This window comes from Bombus impatiens, unplaced genomic scaffold (assembly GCF_000188095.3).
Source record: "Bombus impatiens unplaced genomic scaffold, BIMP_2.2 scf_0129, whole genome shotgun sequence".
NCBI classification, from domain to species: Eukaryota; Metazoa; Arthropoda; class Insecta; order Hymenoptera; family Apidae; genus Bombus; species Bombus impatiens.
In genome coordinates this window covers 313,126-319,214 of record NT_176548.1, presented here as the reverse complement: position 1 = coordinate 319,214, position 6,089 = coordinate 313,126, and the positions used below count along the sequence as shown (strand labels likewise).

The 6,089-nt window shown below is 50.7% G+C and overlaps 1 protein-coding gene across 4 annotated transcripts in view; it reads right to left on the bottom strand.

The window, feature by feature from the left end:
- The window catches only part of LOC100741294 (dachshund homolog 1), a 153,444-nt gene that overhangs the window by 95,572 nt on the left and 51,783 nt on the right, over nucleotides 1-6,089 (bottom strand). The gene's annotated exons all lie outside the window — the stretch shown is intronic.

Genomic DNA, 6,089 nt, shown 5'->3' with positions numbered 1-6,089 from the left:
GGAGAGGCGCTTCCATATACACACCAGCCACGGACACATGCCGCGCAAAGTGTACATACGCGTACACGCGTGATTCGAGCTTTTGCTTTCGCCGGGTCTGAGACTGAGACTGCGACTCGTTGTTACCGTGGCAGGATCCTTTCCTCCGTTCCCGATATAGCGGCTATATTCTTCCAGTGGTACTCAACCGCGACTCCGACCGACTTTGTTCGTACGGACGACTCGCGTCAGTTTCATTTCGGAATCCGTTTCAAATTTAACCGATAAACTTGCTGGGCCGACGGCACCCTTTGTAGGATGCAGCCATTGGCAGCGGAGCGTAAACGATTTCGTTCGACGAGAGCGTCGCGTCGTTGACAAGTGGAGGGCGGGTAGCAACGTGGCGACGAAAATGAAGCAAAGAGAAGGAACGAAAATTGAAGCACGGCGGAGGAGGAAGAGGACCAGTCCTCTCGATATTTATACCCGGTGACAGAGACGCTACGAAAAGCCCGGCCGAGTTGAGAATCTCTGCTTGGTAAGCGAGCAATCTCATAGTAGTCAGGACAGATTTGTAAATCTAATTTTTCATCCCGTCTTTCTGCCTGCCCTCTCGCTTTACCTCTTCGCGTTGCCCACGGTCTTCCTCGTCCTCGTTCTGCGTTCGACTCTGCACCCCCTCCTCTATCGCTCCTACGGGGTGCTTTTTCCGCTCTCTTCCTCCAGAGGCACTCGATCTCTCGATCTTCGTTCTTCGCCTCCCTGGCGCCCTCCCACTCTCCGACTCGTCCTCTTTCGTTCTCCATTCTTCGTAGTTCGTTCTCGTTTATCGTGCTCTCTTCTTCTCGCCGTTTGGCCCCTCTCTGTCTCTCTGCCAGCTCTCACGCACGAGATCTCCAGACGATTCTCAGACGGCCGGTTTATACGGCGTTGATCTCTTAAACCGCTTAGCTTCGGGTTACACCGAAAACAAGAACGCACTCTCGAACGCTTAGACCCGTATAATGCGTACTTGTTTGCGTACGAATCTACCGGCGAAATAAGAAAAATGTCGCGTCGCAATGAACGGGCAATCGTGTTCCGTCCTTTCTTCGCGTAACGACTCTGATTTATCTGTAAAAGATTCGATATACGTGGCCCAAATTCGGCTGATTTAATAAACACGCAATTAATTAAATACGCCTTGATAAGAAGCCAGGTGTGATCGTACGATGAAAGTAGAGGACATCGAAGAAACGGTTCGTCTGAAACAATCGACCGGATATCGAGGAAAGGTGTTTGCGAAACCGATGTTGCATGATTTCGCGGGGATAAGGTGATCGTGACCTATCGTTGGCCAAGAGATCGAGGAAGAAAAGGAGATCGATAGTAATCGGCCTTATTGCGACAACCACGGAGCCCCGTAGCTACTAGATTTCGTTTCGGCTCGGCGGAATTAATTCCCCTATCGGGATACGAAGCGCAGGATACCTTAACGCATTGATCACGCCTCTTGGCGCCAACTTTTTCCTGCGTGCGGTTGAAAAATCTAGATAGAGATCGCTGACAGACTGCAAGCAAGCATTCAACTGCCTCACACGCGATAAAAACTACTGGAAACGTAGAAATTCCTCGAGATGCATAATCGTCGTAGCGATTGCGTCAACAACCACTCTCCGGTTAATTTGAATTCGTGGAAATTCTAATCAACGGCCAGCAGAGTGGAACGGCTACTGTAAGATTATCGGTACTTGTCGGTAGATGAAATTGACGGAATCTATCTTTATCGTTGGGCGATTCGGCAGCTGAATAGGCACGTAAGCATCCTGAACAAGTAACGTGTCTGATTCTTAAGAGTTCTTATGCGTATACTTGCAATGCACTATATCGGTTACTGATCGAAATAAATACACCTACGACTTACTTCGGGATCCTCCTCGATGGAACCTGCCAGATAATCGATCCAGATCGATCGATTAGATAGAAGTTACGTTCGCGTTGCGCTCGATTCGCGTCCGGTCGTGTATCGCGTGTGGGATTCGCGATGATCGCGCCAGGTGCTATGCTTTGATCCGATCATTCCCCGCCTTAATGATCGCTGCACCGCAAAAGCGGCTCCTCGTCCGACCGTTCGGTGAGACGAGAAACGAGAACGCACAGAAAAGAATCCGACGAGGCTGAAAAAGCACGGAGATATACAAAGAAAGCCAATCCCAATCCGCGAGGAACAGTTGCAACCCATTCTTACGTGATGGGCCGTTTAAGGATCGAACGACCTGGTCCCTTGGATCGCAGAGGCAAAGCTAGACTCTCGCCTTTCGTGTTTCTCGATCTCGCCGATAAACGTGTGTTCGAAATTCGTTTCGCATTCGTTACAAACTTATCCATCTGGCGTCTCGCAAGAGGAAAAGGAAAAAACGAGAGTAAATTGCCGCGACTCGTCGAATCATCGACACGACTCTCGATCACTCGTAATGGTTGAAATTCGAGAGTACGTCATCCCTGGCGGCTATCACGATCGATCTTCGCGAGAAAGGAAAATAAGATGTGCTAGAAACGAGAGAGAATTACAAACAAGGAAGGAGGAGGAGCAGCAGCGGCAGGAGCAGGAGGAGAGGCGAGGCCGGAATCGAGCGACTATAAATTGTCAATTTCGAAGTCAATTTGCTCGGGCTTACCAATCGGCTGCCGGTTAATTTCAAGGTGAATTGTGTCCAATATGGGTATATTATTAATGGCCCGGCGAGGGATAGGGTGCACTCTCGAGCGGAGGGTTGCAACCCCGTTTTCGCATACTGGCCAAATCTATCGCTCGGGGCCGACGATCTGCTCTCTCGTATTCGGCATTCCGGGATTAAACGGTCTCTGATGTTGCGCTGCAGCCAGCAGTTGTCGACGCGTGTATACACGCGGTCGCATGTGGGTTAAGCTCGCGAGGATCGAGCCTCGACCGCGACCGGAACACGATTCCAGGCCAAACGGCCACCGGCTCTCGCTCCCTCCTCCTCCCTTCCACCCTTTTCCCCTCTCTCCCTCCTACTCCCCCTCTACTCCCTTCCATTCTCGCCCCGGCTATTTCACTTCCGGATTTTCCTCGCGTTCGCTGTATCGTAGCGTGGAATTCGTAGGCCAGGTCGTTTCACCGATCTCAGCACCGCTCGACTCGACAAAGGAGCCACTGTTGCTTGTTAAACAACGCGCTATCTTTGAATTACGATGCTCGAGCGTTATCGCATCCTGCTACCGTTCTGCGCCGTTCAAACACTCTCCCCGAAAACGCGGGAACCTGAGGCCACAGCCGAGGAGAAACGAGAACGAACCGTGCTAGCGGCTCGTACCATACTTTAAACGCTGCATTCTTTGCCGTGAGATCTTTTTACATGGTTTCTGTGTTCCACAGTCAGCGCAGAGCGTGCGCGTTGTGTACAGCGTTACTCACGTTTCTCCTATTGTCTTTCTGCGAACCACTAAAGGATGTCCCTAGATGAGCTCTCGTTACGCGGACGTGCGTTTAACTGATACCCGCAACATCTGCATCAATCGCCCCGCACGCTGCTTCGATATCAAGTACTTCCCCTACCGGACAATGCCTACTCGAAGAATTTTAAGCAACGCCGTTATAACGGGCTTAGGCCTGACACCGGATCGTGTGGGAAAGATTTCATGGTCGAAACAAAATATATTACGTCCTACGACTGTAACGAGGCTTTTACGATTACTCGCACGAGTAGCATCAACGGCGTCGTTACACGCACTAATTTGATCCAATGTCCGACGCATCCGTAGCCGATTTATATATGTGAACGTCGCCAAGCCAGCGGAATAATCCAGATTTCTTGTATGGTCGCGAGAGATTCTACATACTTGTAACACGGAACACCCTTCGGCAATTAAAAAAACTATAAACCGCTTAACGCGGCGCGGCTTGCAGCGAACGCGAAGTCGTAAAACGATATAACGAATAATACGAGCGTTCGTGGCTCGGCTTCTAATTGTCAGTTTCGCCTTTACGCGTTTCCCTGGTTTTCTGGCCATTGGCGACCGTAATCGTCCGACCGTTCCTCCTCTTTCTCCTGCGTCTCTCTCCCTCACGACGCATGTACGCACACATACGCGGGTATACAAGCGCGGGCATACAAAGCGTGATTCTCATCCCCCGAATCTTTTTCGAAAAGTTGCGAGCGTCGACGGGTGCGTCCCTCTCGTAAAGCGTCGTCGCGGGCAATTCCCGTCATAACAACGACTTCAATTTTCGTCAAAAGTCTTTCGACGTTATCGTCGACGTCGTCGACGCCCCTTCCCTCGATTTTCTCTTTTTTTTCTTTTTTCGTCTCTGCTTCGAGATCGACCCGGTTCCTTCGATTTCTCGCTTTATAAACTCGATTGCCTGGCTGAAATCCGAGAACGGCGAATGGTATTTTCCAAATTATAAATTTTTACGAGGGCTCGTACGGGCGTCGAGTCGACACAACCAGAGCCCGACGCGAGAGTTTCTCTCTTTCTCTCTATTATTTCCTTTCCGCCGGGCCGAACCCCGCGCTTCATTCTCCCTTCCTCCATAGATCGCGGCAATCCCGTCAGTCAGATTGGATTTGTCCGATTTCGCGCCCGGAGTGGAAAAGAACGTGCGAGGGTCTGGATGCGCGCGGCCGTTTCCCTCTCTCTTCACCGCACGTCCCCTCGCTCTCACACTCGCTCTCTGTATCTCACAACCACCCTAGATATTATTCCTTTTCACGCTCGTTCTCGTTCCTCGAGCGAGAAACAAAGCATCAGCCGGTTTAGTGCTTCCTTCCTCGGGCCGGGTCGAACGGGAGTAATACAGTCCATCGAGAAAGTTGCGTGAAATAGAGTAATAAGAATGTCAAAGCGCCGCCATGGATCATAACTTTGCACTGACGTTCGTTCCCCGGTATTCGTCGCGTTTTCCCGAGAAGGAAATAGTAGGAGGAAATCGTAGGAACGCGGTGGCATCGAACACCGGTCGAGAAAGCGTACGAACCCGTTTGAAAAATGTTAGCAATTTGTAGGAAAGTAAGGGAAGAGAAAGGTGCCGTAGACAAACACGCATCGCGGTTGTTTCCTCCGAATCGACTTTCATCGAACGAACAACGCGAAAAAATTTCAAAAAGTTTTTCTCGCTGTGGCGCCCGAGCAAATTTCCCGAGTAACAGCGCGTATCCCGCGATCTTTACGAGCGGCTATTAAGAGGCGGAGAGAGAGATAGGAGAAAGAAAAACTCCCCTCACGCGATGAGCCAGCATCGAGAGAGAGCATTTTCTAATAACCACGATGTAAAGTTGGGGTGCGTTACACACAAAAGAAATCTTTCTCTTCCGACCTGAGGGTGGGCTTCGGTAGACTTATCTTAGTAATATTGGATTAAAACTTATGCTTCTCTCGGTCGCAATACGTTATTTTTATTGCTCGCGGCTTTGCATAATATTCGTCTCGGGGGCGGACCTCTCCGTTTCTCCCCCTTGTTCGCGATCATTCTCCTCGTTCCTCCTTCCGGTTCCTCCTTCACGCCCTGCCGACCCATCTTCCAGGCTAATTTTAATTTCGATGCCACGCCGCGTTGGGGAACATTACGATTTCAGCTTGGCTCGTTTATTTATGTTGCGAGGCTAGGTAGGCCGCTTATTAGCTTGCTAGTTCGTCGGAGGCGTCGCACCGGGGGTGCTAAGAAAATTACCGAAATCGTCGCGACACCTGACTCGCGCTAAGAGACTCGGACTTCCGGCAACCTTGTCCGACTGCTCGATGATTATCGTCTCATCGGATCGACGAACGGAAAGACAAAGGCGAGGAGAACTCGACCGTGCAGATGCGCGATTAATCCGAATACGAAGCGTGTAAGCGCGCGAGGCAGATGTCTCGAGGGCTTGTCCAGGATGGGCAATATTTTTTCCGAAGCTGTTCGCGCTTGGCTCGTGCGCCAGTTTCAATTTCGGGACCCTCATAAAGGTACCGAGCGAGTTTATTACCGGTGGCGTTCTACTCTAGCTCGAGCACGCGATACCAATCAAATACCAACTCGCGATCTTCTCGTTTTAGGAGTTAGATAAATACGAATGAACGGCAGGTACGAGCTTTAACGGGCTTCACCTGGGACGGATCTCGGTGGCGCC